The sequence below is a fragment of the Bubalus bubalis genome, chromosome 9 (assembly GCF_019923935.1).
Source record: "Bubalus bubalis isolate 160015118507 breed Murrah chromosome 9, NDDB_SH_1, whole genome shotgun sequence".
In the NCBI taxonomy this organism is placed as follows: domain Eukaryota; kingdom Metazoa; phylum Chordata; class Mammalia; order Artiodactyla; family Bovidae; genus Bubalus; species Bubalus bubalis.
The window spans coordinates 57981616-57998757 of record NC_059165.1 but is presented as its reverse complement, the minus strand read 5'-3'; positions in this window follow the sequence as shown (position 1 = coordinate 57998757).

Below are 17142 nucleotides of genomic sequence, written 5' to 3'. Positions count from 1 at the left end.
TAGTCTAATATTATAATAATTAGCTAATATCAACAGGAGTGATCTAGACAGTGAGAATAGGGGTCATTAAATGTTTTCTCCTCTGCACTTCTCCATGCTTAAAAAATATTCAAACTTATTTTTAAAAAATCTCTCCAGACAGATTTCCTTTCTCCTTCCCTGGTCGCTCAGACAGTAAAGAATCTGCCTGCAATTTGGGAGACCTGGGTTTGATCCCTGGGTTGGAAAAAGCCCCTGGAGGAGGGCATGGCAACCCACTCCGGTATTCTTGCTTGGAGAATCCCATGGACAGAGGAGCCTGATGGGCTACAATCCATGGGGTCACAAAGAGTTGGACATGACTGAGGGACTAACACTTTCATTAAAAGAATGGGAAAATTCATAAAACAATCCAAATGAACACAGTCTGAGAAGCAGTGTAACTGAATGCAGTTTGGGGAACAGATTTATTTATTTCTTTTCCAATTATTGTAATAAGTCAAGCAGGACAGCCAAAAAGTGCCAGTTAAGTTCAGTGGTGGTGGCTGCCCTAATCTTATGGGGGAGAACTTAGAGGCTGTGTCTGGCTTGGCTGTGATTGGTGAGCCATGGCTGTCCTGGGAGTGAGGGTGGGAGTCAGGAGGGCAGATTTCCCATGGGTGGATGTCGCTGAGGGACAAGTTCTCCTGAAGTTAGTTCTAGCCTCTTCCCAACACCCAGCATGCCAGCCCATCACAATGTACTCACCACAACGTGCCCCGCACAATGTGCCAACATCCCAGGGGGAGAATCTAGGTTTAATGGAAACATGAGAGAACACGAAACCCGATGGTGCATGAAATTAGTAGTGAACTCTGGGAAACATAAGTCACAGCTCTGTTTGTTTTAGGACAGGGTGAAAATCATCATTGTTTCACGCCAATAGGAGCTAAAGCCAGAGAAAACCTGAATACCAACTAATCAAAAGGGCCAACACCCCTCCTTTCAGATAGTGGCCCTGCCATACGCCTCATCTTTAGTGAGCTTCTTTGATCAAGAAGGAGATACAACTAGAGTGCTGTGTGGGCTGAGCCAGCGATTTCATCTCTAGGGTCTCCAGGTATGTGTGAGGCACCAGAGTAGCCCCCTCTGAAGAGGTAACATCTGAACTGATTGCCAGTAATACAAAGGAGCCATCCACTGATGCAGCGTGACTGCTTCTCCAACTTGAGGTACTGTGGGATTTTTCAGGCACTTCCAGGTCAACATGTCACCTCTGGCCTGGCAAGACTGCCAAGGTTTCACTAAGGGCAAAGAGGCATTTCCTGAAAGGGACTTTTTGGACTTTGCTGCAGCTTTTCTTCAGTGTGTCTGGTGGAGTACATGGCTGTCTGGACCATGAAGGTGCTTCTTGTGCTGCCTGCTGCCAGCACTGACTAACTGGACTTAGTGCTGCTTAATATAGCAGCACTGAGTGGTCTGTTTATCCAGCTTCTCCCAGAGCTACAATTAGCCAGCACTGAGGGGTCAGGCAGCCCTGGGAGGAGGTTTGGGAGCTTACAAGGCTAGGTCTGTTCACCTCCAGAGGCACCTTTGGGATTTTGGCAAGTCGATTTGATTTAGTATTTAAACTCTTGTTCGCTTTTATTTTTGTTTCTCAGTACAAACAGCAAAGGATAACAACAACAACAACAACAAAATCCCTCTCCTTTCAAAACTGGCGGTTGAAAGATATGAGTCAGCAGGGTTGCTTGATTTTCTACTATGGGTGCCCCATCCCTTCCTGAAAATGCTAGAGATAATCCTGCATCTCCCCTGCCTTGGAGAGACCATCATTTGTCCCTTAGAGTTGGGTGAAGCCAGGGTCTCCAGGGGAGCATAAACAGCATGATGGGAGTAAGTGAATGGGACAAAGGCTAGAAATCTTATTTCTAGACGCACCTTCTCTCATTCTTTCTCTTAACAAATATAGTACATTTATGGTGCTCATAAATGTACATTTATCTCTTAACAAATATAGTACATTTATAGTGCTCCCACCACAAAGATGCAGCCCTTGTTTTTACGCACTTAAGAGTCTAGCGGAAGAGTGGTTCTGTTAATAAACTGTGTCTACCTTTGTTTTGCTTGTTTGATTTCTTTCCCCGAACCTTTCTATGGCAATCCTGCTCATGGCAGGTTTAATGGGCAAAACCTATTGAATGTTTAAGCTAGTTTAAAATTTGAACCTCTAGTACATAAATAAGTGAATGAAGGTACCTGGGTCCTGTTCCTGCAAAGAAAAGAACTTAAAAGCAGTAGTGTTAGTAAGTCTGTACACTGTACTTCAGCATCATCCCCATCTTTATCACCATATCCTTTTGAATCCACCTAGCCATGTCCTTCACCAGACTGCAGTTTTCTTAATTAATTTCTTAAATCTCCTTTGCTTAGTGGTGGTTCAGATTAGCATAGACTGACAAGATCAAGGCCTCTGCTAATGAAATTATATTTGGCTTTAAAGAAATGAGGCTAGGGAATTCCCTGGTGGTTTAGTGGTTAGGCCTCTGCACCTCCATGCAGGGTGCCTGGGTTTGATCCCTGGTCAGGGAACCTGAAAGCCAAAGGAAAGAAACAAGGCTCAGGGGAAATCAATTTTTTGATATCCTGAAAAGATGGTGCATGGGATTAGTATGACAAGAAAGTATAGGGCTTTATATGGCTTCCCTTTTAGTTCAGTTGGTAAAGAATCCGCCTGCAATGCAGGAGACCCCAGTTTGATTCCTGGGTGGGGAAGATCTGCTGGAGAAGGGATAGGCTCCCCACTCCAGTATTATTAGGCTTCCCCGGTGGCTCAGATGGTAAAGAATTTGCCTGCAATGCAGGAGACCTGGGTTTGATCCCTGGGTTGGGAAGATCTCCTTGAGAAGGGAAAGGTTACCCACTCCAGGATTCTGGCCTGGAGAATTCCATGGATTGTATAGTCCATGGGGTCACAAAGAGTCAAACATGACTGAGCGACTTTCACTTTCACTTTAATAGGACTTTATACAGAAGATAATGCCCCTTTTAAAAGAAGTGCAGAGTTCACACACAAAAAATGAAAGTGAAGTCACTTAGTCGTGTCCGACTCTTTGTGACCCCATGGACTGTATGTAACCTGCCAGGCTCCTCCATCCATGGGATTTTCCAGTCAAGAATATTGGAGTGGGTTGCCATTTCCTTCTCCAGGTCATCTTCCTAACCCAGGGATTGAACCCGGGCCTTCCGCATTGCAGGCAGACTCTTTACCCTTTGAGCTACCAGGGAATCCCTTAGCAACATTATTCCTAATAGCCAAAAAGTGAAGATGATCAAAATGTCTATCAACTGATGAATGGATAAACCAACTGTGTTATGTCCATGCCATGGAATATTCACTAACAGTAAGAGATGAAGTAAGGATACACATGCTATAATATGAGTGAACTTTGAAAACATTATGCTAAGTGAAAGAAGCCAGTCACAAAAGGTCACATTTATGATCTATTTATATGAAATGTCCAGACTAGGCAGATCCATAAAGATGGAAAGTTGATCAGTGTTTGCTGGAGGCTGTGAGGGGTGGGGGAGAAGTGAGGAGTGACTGCTTACTAAGTACAGGGTTTCCTTTTGGGGTGGTGAAAATGTTTTGGAACTAGATAGATGTGATGGTTGCAGAACGTACATTTTAAAAAGTTAATTTCATGTTATATAAATATATCAATTTAAAAAACCTAAGTAGAAATATATGCTAAAATATGGATAAACTTTGAAAACATGCTAAGTGAAAGATGCCAGACATAAAGGGCCTTTTACTGTATGATTCCATTTGTATGGTTACATTTGTAATGAAATATCCAGAATAGGCAAATCCGTAGAGACAGCAAATAGATAATGGTTGCACAGGACTAGAGATCTGAGAATGTTGTAAAATTGTTCCACGCTGCAAATATCCTTAGAATCATTGACTTGTACATGTTAAATGGATGAAGTGTATGGTATGCGCATTGGATGTCAATAAAGCTGTTACATTTAAAAGGGCTGTATACATTTAAGCTTTTGAAAAATTGAATCATTTCAGGGATAATTAGGGTAGCTTGCTATCTATAGCTTGAAGAATCCTATCTCCTTAGTTTATCTAATTTGTGTGCTGAGTTTGTGAACTGAGTCTTCTAAAACGCAGGACTAACAATAAGCATTTGAAGAGATGACTGAAAAAAGAACCAGGGGTTCAGAAATAAGCATATGTATATAAGGGGATTTTGTATATGATAAAGGAGATGTTTTAAAAAAAAATTTTTCCAAATTTTATTTATTTTTTGGCCACATCATAGAACACCTGGGATCTAGTTCCCTGACCAGGGATGGTACCTACGCCCCCTGAGTTGGAAGTCTTAACCATTGAACTGCCAGGGAAGTCCCAAGGAGAATTTTTAAATGATTATTCAAAAAAATGGTATGAGATTTAGCTTGCCATTTAAAAATCACCACCAACAACAATAACTGAATTTCTACCGTATTCCTTGTTCCCAGGTAAATTAAACTAGATCAGATAGGTCTACGTTAAAAAGAAAACCACGAAGGTACTGGAAGAAAATATAGGTGAATGTATTCGTGATCTTGGGGGTGAGAAAGATCTTCCTAAATTAAAGCAAGAAGTTTTTTTGTTTTTTTTTTTTAAGGAGACATAGATTTGACTACATTTTTAAAAAACGCAAAGAACTTCAATACAGCAAATAGCCTTCCTCTCTCTTTTCTTTTACTCAGTCTGTTCAAATTGGATCAGTCCTTCAGGGTAGAGCTAAAATTCCCTCCCCTGTGGTATCTTTCCTAACCATTCTAGCACATACCATCATTTCTTCCTCTCCTGAACTCTTGTTAAATTTGATCAGAAATACAGGGGTGGAAAAAGGAGGTGGATGGGTTGTATCTTCAGAGCACTGTGTTGAGGATTCTGAGTTGTGTTGACCTTGGTGGGAGTGATGGAATTGATTGTCACTAACTGTCTGGGCCTGCAGTAGGTGGCATGAGTCACTGCATTTCGTCTACCTTTGAGTATCCCATTTTAAGTACCTAAAGCTCAGGGAGCCATATCTTGGACTTCTTGTTTTCTTAAGTCTTGACTTTTGCTACCATACTGCTTCTGTTTTATGTTTCAGTTATTGGTCGCAAGGCATGTGGGATCTTAGCTCCCTGACTAGGGATCAAACCCATGCCCCTTGTATTGGAAGGTGAAGTCTTAATCACTAGACTGCCAGGGAAATCTCCACACTTCTTGTTCTTGGTGATATATCTTTGTGTTGCTGCTGTTGTTACTGCTTTTATATTCCTGCAGAATCTCCCATGGAGCTGTGTACAAGAGTGCCCAACAAATACTGTAATAATGCTGTAAAAAAAAAAAATAGAGTATGATGGCATTCTGAAATCTGTCCTTTCCAGGAGCTGAGTGGTTCCCAAACACAGAAAATACCCCCAAGTGACCTCTAGTGTAAGGTGTGGGGGCCAGGAACGTGGCATGGACTGGGTGTGCTGGTCAGAGCACATCTTTACTTTTTTATTTAAACAAAACCTGTTTACCTTCAACTATACCCACTGCATGTGGGCTTTGTATGTGGGCAGGAAATGAAAGGGTTTGTTGAAACAGAGAAAGCTGCCCATGAAGTAAGAATTAACAACCTATTTACTGAATAAATGAATACGTGAATAAAATAAAAGAAACTAAAACAGCTCTAACATGACAAGGTGTTCCATGGAGCTCAAGCATCACATGCTTCTGGCAAGAAGCTAGCAAACAGGTCTTTGTATTAAGACCAATTCCAGGTTAACGCAGCAGCAGAGACTCAGTTGGGAGGTCTGCCCACAGCTGAGCAAAGCTCTCTCCCTGTCTCCTCAGTTCTGCTGGTTGGTTGAAATTCATTCTTACTCCTTCCGGCCCCCTGCACCCTGTTTTAGCTGGCATCAGCCCAGCCTCAGGACTGCTTTTTTGCAATGATTGGTCTTAATCTCATCTCAGCACACAAGGAGTTAGCCATCGAAAGCACAGGCCAGGGAAACTCCCTGGGTCTCTGTGGCTGGAAAATCTGTCTCACCAGAGGTATTGCTAGAGAAGTCATTTCTTCCACGCACTGCAGATCTGAAGTTGCGGGGAACACAGGCAGAGGCCCATGATAGTCCCTGGTATTTGCAGGTCGCTGCTACTGCTGCTGCTGCTAAGTCGCTTCAGTTGTGTCTGACTCTGTGCGACCCCATAGACGGCAGCCCACTAGGCTCCTCTGTCCCTGGGATTCTCCAGGCAAGAACACTGGAGTGGGTTGCCATTTCCTTCTCCAATGCATGAAAGTGAAAAGTGAAAGTGAAGTCACTCAGTCGTGCCTGAATCTTAGCGACCCCATGGACTGCAGCCTATCAGGCTCCTCCCTCCATGAGATTTTCCAGGCAAGAGTACTGGAGTGGGGTGCCGTTGCCTTCACAAAGTACTTTTACATACATTGTCCCTTTTAGTTGATCTTCAGGAGGTAAAAGACTAAGCCAGAGACCCACACCTTTTTCCTTGAAATCTGTCTGTTTTAGAAGAGCAGTTTTTGCCGAAATTCATGTGAAAGGTTGTTTTCTCCTGCTTTCAAGACATTTTTGTCCCTTCCCCAATAAGGGAAATCTAGACTCCAGGTGGGAGGCAGGCTTCTGTTTAGGCAGCTGCTGGGTTAGTATGGAAGGGCTATACCTGGGGTAGTGATGTCTGTGTTTGGAAGGGAAAAGGGAGTGACATTTTTAGGCTGCAAGCCTCTTCTGGGAGAGTTGAGGACAGATCTATTTTTAGAGGCGTTCTCTGCCACCCACAAAGAGCTCAAAAGGTAACCAAGCACCTGGCAGTTTTCCTGTGGGGAAAGTTGTTAAGGGCTGGAGAGCTTCTGCGTATTCTGAGTCATGAAGTTTGACTTCATCATCAATCTGATGCACAGAGAGAACAAAACGCCCCCCACCCCCAACCGCCCCCAGCCTTGTTTTGAATCATATTTGGTTGCATGATGACAGCACACTTGGAGATGGCACAAATTCTCAAATCACAAAAGACTGGGCCTCAGACTCACAGAGAGGCCAAGGTGATGTGTGTTAACTCCAAATGGTAGATAGTGTAGTTCCAACATGGAAGGAATCTTGTATTGGGTATCAGCTCTGCCACTTCCAGGCTATGTGATTATGGGCATGTGACTTAACCTCTCTGAACTTACTTTCCTCATCTGCAAAGTGAAGCATCAAGTCAAATGATTTCTAAAGTCCTTTTAGCCCCAGTCTTCTATGACACACACACAGGCAAGATAATTTTCAGGCAACTTGTTCCCTCATCCATAGAAAAGATGGATATAGATTCTACCTCATGTATTTACTGTGAGTGGAAAAAAAAGATCAGTTCAGTTCAGTTCAGTCACTCAGTCGTGTCCAACTCTTTGCGACCCCATGAATCGCAGCACGCCAGGCCTCCCTGTCCATCACCAACTCCCGGAGTTCACCCAGACTCACGTCCATCGAGTCAGTGATGCCATCCAGCCATCTCATCCTCTGTCGTCCCCTTCTCCTCCTGCCCCCAATCCCTCCCAGCATCAGAGTCTTTTCCAATGAGTCAGCTCTTCACATGAGGTGGCCAAAGTACTGGAGTTTCAGCTTCAGCATCATTCCCTCCAAAGAAATCCCAGGGCTGATCTCCTTCAGAATGGACTGGTTGGATCTTCTTGCAGTCCAAGGGACTCTCAAGAGTCTTCTCCAACACCACAGTTCAAAAGCATCAATTCTTCGGCACTTAGCTTTCTTCACAGTCCAACTCTCACATCCATACATGACCACAGGAAAATCCATAGCCTTGACTAGACGAACCTTTGTTGGCAAAGTAATGTCTCTGCTTTTTGAATATGCTATCTAGGTTGGATAGCATAAGTTTCCTTCCAAGGAGTAAGCGTCTTTTAATTTCATGGCTGCAGTCACCATCTGCAGTGATTTTGGAGCCCAAAAAAATAAAGTCTGACATCGTTTCCACTGTTTCCCCATCTATTTCCCATGAAGTGATGGGACCGGATGCCATGATCTTCGTTTTCTGAATGTTGAGCTTTAAGCCAACTTTTTCACTCTCCACTTTCACTTTCATCAAGAGGCTTTTGAGTTCCTCTTCACTTTCTGCCATAAGGGTCATCTGCATATCTGAGGTTTTTGATATTTCTCCCGGCAATCTTGATTCCAGCTTGTGTTTCTTCCAATCCAGCGTTTCTCATGATGTACTCTGCATATAAGTTAAATAAACAGGGTGACAATATACAGCCTTGACGTACTCCTTTTCCTATTTGGAACCAGTCTGTTGTTCCATGTCCAGTTCTAACTGTTGCTTCCTGACCTGCATACAGATTTCTCAAGAGGCAGGTCAGGTGGTCTGGTATTCCCATCTCTTTCAGAATTTTCCACAGTTTATTGTGATCCACACAGTCAAAGGCTTTGGCATAGTCAATAAAGCAGAAATAGATGTTTTTCTGGAACTCTCTTGCTTTTTCCATGATCCAGTGGATGTTGGCAATTTGATCTCTGGTTCCTCTGCCTTTTCTAAAACCAGCTTGAACATCAGGAAGTTCATGGTTCACATATTGCTGAAGCCTGGCTTGGAGAATTTTGAGCATTACTTTACTAGCGTGTGAGATGAGTGCAACTGTGCGGTAGTTTGAGCATCCTTTGGCATTGCCTTTCTTTGGGATTGGAATGAAAACTGACCTTTTCCAGTCCTGTGGCCACTGCTGAGTTTTCCAAATGTGCTGGCATATTGAGTGCAGCACTTTCACAGCAACATCTTTCAGGATTTGGAATAGCTCAACTGGAATTCCATCACCTCCACTAGCTTTCTTCGTAGTGATGCTTTCTAAGGCCCACTTGACTTCACATTCCAGGATGTCTGGCTCTAGGTGAGTGATCACACCATCGTGATTATCTGGGTCCTGAAGATCTTTTTTGTACAGTTCTTCTGTGTATTCTTGCCACCTCTTCTTAATATCTTCTGCTTCTGTTAGGTCCATACCATTTCTGTTCTTTATCGAGCCCATCTTTGCATGAAATGTTCCCTTGGTATCTCTAATTTTCTTGAAGAGATCTCTCATCTTTCCCATTCTGTTGTTTTCCTCTATTTCTTTGCATTGGTTGCTGAGGAAGGCTTTCTTATGTCTTCTTGCTATTCTTTGGAACTCTGCATTCAGATGCTTATATCTTTCCTTTTCTCCTTTGCTTTTCGCTTCTCTTCACAGCTATTTGTAAGGCTTCCCCAGACAGCCATTTTGCTTTTTTGCATTTCTTTTCCATGGGGATGATCTGGATCCCTGTCTCCTGTACAATGTCACGAACCTCAGTCCATAGTTCATCAGGCACTCTGTCTATCAGATCTAGGCCCTTAAATCTATTTCTCACTTCCACTGTATAATCATAAGGGATTTGATTTAGGTCATACCTGAATGGTCTAGTGGCTTTCCCTACTTTTTTCAATTTCAGTCTGAATTTGGCAATAAGGAGTTCATGATCTGAGCCACAGTCAGCTCCCGGTCTTGTTTTTGTTGACTGTATAGAGCTTCTCCATCTCTGGCTGCAAAGAATATAATCTATCTGATTTCGGCATTGACCATCTGGTGATGTCCATGTGTAGAGTCTTCTCTTGTGTTGTTGGAAGAGGGTGTTTGCTATGACCAGTGCATTTTCTTGGCAAAACTCTATTAGTCTTTGCCCCTCTTTATTCCGTATTCCAAGGCCAAATTTGCCTGTTTGGCAACAAACTCCAGGTGTTTCTTGACTTCCTACTTTTGCATTCCAGTTCCCTAAAATGAAAAGGACATCTTTTTGGGGTGTTAGTTCTAAAAGGTCTTGTAGGTCTTCATAGAACCATTCAACTTCAGCTTCTTCAGCATTACTGGTTGGGGCATAGACTTGGATTACTGTGATATTGAATGGTTTGCCTTGGAGACGAACAGAGATCATTCTGTCGTTTTTGAGATTGCATCCAAGTACTGCATTTCGGACTCTTTTGTTGACCATGATGGCTACTCCATTTCTTCTGAGGGATTCCTGCCCGCAGTAGTAGATATAATGGTCATCTGAGTTAAATTCACCCATTCCAGTCCATTTCAGTTCGCTGATTCCTAGAATGTCGACATTCACTCTTGCCATCTCTTGTTTGACCACTTCCAATTTGCCTTGATTCATGGACCTGACATTCCCGGTTCCTATGCAATATTGCTCTTTACAGCATCAGACCTTGCTTCTACCACCAGTCACATCCACAGCTGGGTATTGTTTTTGCTTTGGCTCCATCCCTTAATTCTTTCTGGAGTTATTTCTCCACTGATCTCCAGTAGCATATTGGGCACCTACTGACCTGGGGAGTTCCTCTTTCAGTATCCTATTATTTTGCCTTTTCATACTGTTCATGGGGTTCTCAAGGCAAGAATACTGAAGTGGTTTGCCATTCCCTTCTCCAGTGGACCACATTCTGTCAGATCTCTCCACCATGACCCGCCCGTCCTGGGTTCCCCTAGGGCATGGCTTAGTTTCATTGAGTTAGACAAGTCTGTGGTCCTAGTGTGATTAGATTGACTAGTTTTCTGTGAGTATGGTTTCAGTGTGTCTGCCCTCTCATGCTCTCTTGCAACACCTACCATCTTACTTGGGTTTCTCTTACCTTGGACGAGGGATATCTCCTCACCGCCGCCCTTCCTGACCTTCAATGCCCCCACGCCCGAGGCAAGGGGTGGAGGCTGGGAGGGCTAACCCCACATCCAAGGAGCGGTGGCGGCGCGGGCACAAGAGGGCCTAGAGGAGCTATCCCACGTTGAAGGTCAGGAAGGGAAAACAAAGATAATAAATGTAAACGCTTGACAAACTCCCTAGCATAAAATCAATACTCAGTAAATGTTATTAAAGCAATGTTCATGTGAACAGTGACATCACAGGGAGTTTTGTTAGCCCAGTGGACAATAAAAAGTGTGCCTGAAGACTTTTTATGGTGACAAACAGCAGTGGGAATTTAAGCTGGTATTCTGGATGGCCTACAGATGAGTATACTGACCATATTTGCCAGTGGAATGACACTGGCTCAACAGGTAAAGCAAAGACTAGGTAAGAGAATATTTGGTGTTTCGAGAGTCAACAGCGAAGCTTCTGTTCCACCACCTGTAGACAGCCAGTTAGACCATTTAAAATCACAATCTGAGGTTTTGTGACCTGTTTTGTCATCGTCAATTCCGGAAAGGCTGTATTCCCAGGGTATCTGCCCACCTAGCACCACCATCCTACTGGAGCACTGCTGACACGAGGCAAGGATTTTGGCACACAAGGTGGCTTGTCTGTTCCATCTACAGGCTGTTGTTGCTGAAGATGTGGTGGTGCGGGCGAGACCCACGCAGGAATAATGTTAGAGAGGAGTTCCTGAATAATTTGGCCAGGATGTCAACACTGCTTAAAAACCAAGGTATTATTCCCAGGTCTGTATGTAATCTAATTTAGAACTAGAGATTCCCTCTTGTACTTTGCCTAAGGCCTGCTCTAAGTCGCCTGGGAAGTTTCCTCAAGACCTATAGGCACCAGCATGCAGGCCCACAAGCTGCTGCTGAGTTTAAACCAACATCAGTGTCTTCCAGAGGGACCGCCCCCCCCCCCCCCCCCCCCACCGCCGCAGGTCGCTTCTCTTTTTTGTCATAATTAGCACACACTGTTTCTCCCCTGACACACCACAGGCATAAATATGAGCTTTAGTATTCCCCTTGTGTAATGGTGTTTCTTATGATACTCCCTAAACACAGTAAGGAAACTACTAGCCTGGGAAATGTGAGAAGCCCTTTTCTTACCCTCCCAATCAGCCTGAGGGTTAGAGATTTAAGCATTTCCCTAATCACCTTGTTCTTTTTTTCAAGGAACTAGTTCATGCAATTGGTTGGTGCATTGTAAGATGAGGATCAGTCACTTGATTTCCTTGTGGATGCTTTGCTGTTCCTCATTCCTTTGCCACCCACAATGCCCCTAAATAAATTGTGAGCCATTTGTCAGGGGAGGGATCACTCCAAGATTTTGTGGGGTCACCTCCTATGGTTGCACAGACTGTATATTGCCCAAATGCAGGGTGGGGGTGTCAACTGCATAGAATACAATGGGATGGCCATTCCTGAAGTGGGGCAGTGCACAATTTGCACAGTCGAGTATAACAGTAAATACATGGACCAGCTGTAGCATCATTCATAGCAGGGAGGATTCCCAAAACTTAAAGCATATATTCTGTTCAGGACAGAGGGGTAGATCAGTTTAGCATCTTTGTAATTAAATATTAGTGAAGGCTCTTGGGAGAATTTTTCCATTGGTTTCAGTATCTTTTGTTTTGTTTAGCTCAGGTTTACTATCAACTGTATAACCAATGAAATCTTCACTATAATTGGATGCCAAATTAATGGTTCACCTATAAAATGTGTATTACTTCATTTTTGGGTCATCCTCATTCTTGATGTTATTTCAATCCTACAAGGGCCTACTATGCATCAGGCTCTGTTCACACAGAGACATCAGTGAACAAGAAGGCAAATTCTGTTTCATGTTGCTACTCTTGTCTTGCTTTTTCTTTCTCATCTACTCTAATCTATGAGTTCTTGCTATACCATAACCACTTAAATCCTTTTTAGATCAAGACAGTGTAAAAAATAAGTGAATACTGTAAATATTCATGTACCTAACAATAAGGCACTAAAATATACGAAGCAAAACTGACACAACTGAAAAGAGAGATAGACAATTCAGCAATAATATTTGAAAACTTCAGTAATCCACTTCTAATAATAGCTAGAACAACTAGGCAGAAGATTAACATGGAAATAGAGGGTCTGAATTAACTGTAAGCCAGCTAGACCTGACACCTGTAGAACACTCCACCCACCACCAGCAGAATATACATTCAAATAAACATGGAACATTCTCCAGGATAGACCATATGCCACAGCATTAAGCAAATCTCAATACATTTAAAAGGATTGAAATAAGGCAAAGTATATTCTTCAACTACAGTGGAGTGAAATCAGCAATCAATAACAGAAAGAAATTTGGGAAATGCACTATTATAAGGAATTAAACCACACATTTCTAAGTAACCAATGAGTCCAAGAAATCACAAGAGAAATTAGAAAATCCTTAGAGATGAATGAAAATAAAGCCATAACATACCAAAACTTATTAGCTGTTAACTAAAATAAGTAAATAACCACTCTTAGCATTTCTTATGGAAAAGGAAATGGCAACCCATGCCAGTATTCTTGCCTGGAGAATCCCAGGGACGGAGGAGCCTGGTAGGCTACGGGTCCATGGGGTTGCTAAGAGTCGGACACGACTGAGCACCTTCACTTTCACTTTTCACTTTCATGTATTGGAGAAGGAAATGGCAACCCACTTAGGTATTCTTGTCTGGAGAATCCCAGGGACAGAGGAGTCTAGTGGGCTGCTGTCTGTGGGGTCTCGCAGAGTAGGACATGACTGAAGCGACTTAGAAGCAGCAGCAGCAGCATTTCTTAATATCATTTTGCTGCTGCTGCTGCTGCTAAGTTGCTTCAGTCGTGTCCGACTCTGTGCGACCCCATAGACGGCAGCCCACCAGGCTCCCCCGACCCTGGGATTCTCCAGGCAAGAACACTGGAGTGGGTTGCCATTTCCTTCTCCAATGCATGAAAGTGAAAAGGGAAAGTGAAGTCGCTCAGTCGTGTCCGACTCTTAGCGACCCCATGGACTGCAGCCTACCAGGCTCCTCCGTCCATGGGATTTTCTGGGCAAAAGTACTGGAGTGGGGTGCCATTGCCTTCTCCGAATATCATTTTAGAGAATAAATTAAAAACTATTCTTTTATAGTTTCAAGTTCTAGGCAGAAAGCCTCAGTACTTGCCCATATTAGTGCTAAATTAATATTTGTTGAATGAATCAATCAGTTGCATTCTAGCGGCCGGAAGGTAAACTAAGGAATCAAGAGTATATCTCATGTTAGATTCCTACTTGACTAACCGTTTTCTTCTGACTTACTTTTTTGCATAAGACATTTACTTTTTAAAAGCTTTTATAAATTCTCATCCTCTTCACTCTTTCCCTTTCTTCCCCATTAGGTCTTCTGCATTACTCTGTGATTTAAACTTCCTACTCAAGTTCTTAGCACAGAAACTTTTTTTTGTTCTACTGTAAGCTAGGGATTGGACAACTGCCTGATTGTTAAATTCAGTCCACCACCTGCTTTTGTATGACTTGCATTAAGAATAGGTTTTACATTTTTAAATAGTTGAAAAAAAATCAAAAGAAGAATATCTTGTATTTCATGTGAAAATAATAAGAAATTCAAATTTCGATGTCTGTCAACAAAGCTTTATTGGAATGTAGCCACACCAATTTGTCCAGTGTTGTCTATGACTGTGTTCATGATACAATGGCAAAGTGGAGTAGCTGTGACAGAAAGCTTGTCACAAAGCCCCAAATATTTATTAGCCCATATTAATATTATTTTGTGTACTCCTGTTCCTAAGCTTTTGTATCAGCATATTCATGACTTGCTATGCCTTTCCCTCTTCCCATCATGACTAATCCTTATTCTCATTCCTTATTCTCATTCGAAAATCTTTCTCCTCAATCCTTACCTTATTATCACACCTGGTTACACACTTCTCTTCCCCAACTCTTGGCATTGTTTAATATAGGCCAACACAACTTGAGATTTTTATATTTAAAAATATGTCTTGAATATGTGTTTCCTACCCTCTCTATCTCATTGTGAAGACTCCAAGGTTCTTCTATGTCCTGTATTTCCCTCCACACACAGAGCAGTGCTCAAGTTTAGTTGTCAGACAGATCTGAGTTTGCATTTTGGTTCCACAACACCTTAGCTGAGCAAGTGATGTACATTTCTTGAATCTCTTCATTTGCTGAGGGTTATGGACCTAACAGAAGCAGAAGATATTAAGAAGAGGTGGCAAGAATACACAGAAGAACTGTACAAAAAAGATCTTCAGGACCCAGATAATCACGATGGTGTGATCACTCACCTAGAGCCAGACATCCTGGAATGTGAAGTCAAGTGGGCCTTAGAAAGCATCACTACGAACAAAGCTAGTGGAGGTGATGGAATTCCAGTTGAGCTATTCCAAATCCTGAAAGATGTTGCTGTGAAAGTGCTGCACTCAATATGCCAGCACATTTGGAAAACTCAGCAGTGGCCACAGGATGGGAAAAGGTCAGTTTTCATTCCAATCCCAAAGAAAGGCAATGCCAAAGAATGCTCAAACTACCGCACAGTTGCACTCATCTCACACGCTAGTAAAGTAATGCTCAAAATTCTCCAAGCCAGGCTTCAGCAATACGTGAACCGTGAACTTCCTGATGTTCAAGCTGGTTTTAGAAAAGGCAGAGGAACCAGAGATCAAATTGCCAACATCCGCTGGATCATGGAAAAAGCAAGGGTGTTCCAGAAAAACATCTATTTCTGCTTTATTGACTATGCCAAAGCCTTTGACTGTGTGGATCACAATAAACTGTGGAAAATTCTGAAAGAGATGGGAATACCAGACCACCTGACCTGCCTCTTGAGAAATCTGTATGCAGGTCAGGAAGCAACAGGTAGAACTGGACATGGAACAACAGACTGGTTCCAAATAGGAAAAGGAGTACGTCAAGGCTGTATATTGTCACCCTGTTTATTTAACTTATATGCAGAGTACATCATGAGAAACGCTGGATTGGAAGAAACACAAGCTGGAATCAAGATTGCCGGGAGAAATATCAAAAACCTCAGATATGCAGATGACACCACCCTTATGGCAGAAAGTGAAGAGGAACTCAAAAGCCTCTTGATGAAAGTGAAAGTGGAGAGTGAAAAAGTTGGCTTAAAGCTCAACATTCAGAAAACGAAGATCATGGCATCCGGTCCCATCACTTCATGGGAAATAGATGGGGAAACGGTGGAAACAGTGTCAGATTTTATTTTTTTGGGCTCCAAAATCACTGCAGATGGTGACTGCAGCCATGAAATTAAAAGACGCTTACTCCTTGGAAGGAAAGTTATGACCAACTTAGATAGCATATTCAAAAGCAGAGACATTACTTTGCCAACAAAGGTTCGTCTAGTCAAGGCTATGGTTTTTCCTGTGGTCATATATGGATGTGAGTTGGACCGTGAAGAAGGCTGAATGCCGAAGAATTAATGCCTTTGAACTGTGGTGTTGGAGAAGACTCTTGAGAGTCCCTTGAACTGCAAGAAGATCCAACCAGTCCATTCTGAAGGAGATCAGCCCTGGGATTTCTTTGGAGGGAATGATGCTGAAGCTGAAACTCCAGTCCTTTGGCCACCTCATGTGAAGAGCTGACTCATTGGAAAAGACTCTGATGCTGGGAGGGATTGGGGGCAGGAGGAGAATGGGACGACAGAGGATGAGATGGCTGGATGGCATCACCGACTCGATAGACGTGAGTCTGGGTGAACTCCGGGAGTTGGTGATGGACAGGGAGGCCTGGCGTGCTGTGATTCATGGGGTCACAAAGAGTCGGACACGACTGAGTGACTGATCTGATCTGATCTGATCTAGCTATGAATGTTGATGATTGTTGATGTTTCATACATCAGAGATGATGTATGAAAAGGTCCAAAACCCAGGAGGTGCTCCACAAGCAGTAGTAATTATCAGTGAATAATTTCTTTATTTGCAATAGCAAGACAATACCTTTGCCCTTAAGGAAACTCATAGTGATGTAGTGAGAATGAAAAGAAATAGTAAGTCAGTAGAAATGGCAATGCATTGTCCTGCCGGAGCCCTGAAAAAATTAACTGGAGATATTCAAGGCCTGAAATGAGATATTAGACCAGTGAGACTTTGTTTAAAATTTAACAAACCCTTCTTGGTTACTCATTGAGCTCAGTACTGCCTTGGACAGGTCTCAGGTGAAAAACAGAAGACTATATATCGTGGAGATTTTTGTTCAAATTGGGGTTCAGTTCAGTCGCTCAGTCGTGTCCGACTCTGCGACCCCATGAACCACAGCACACCAGGCCTCCCTGTCCAATTGGGGTAGGGAAACAGACATGAGCTGTGTTCTTACTTGTCCATAATCTTTCTTTTCTCTCTTAGGATGGATGATTCAGAACCAGCAGTTCACATAAAAAGTATTGCA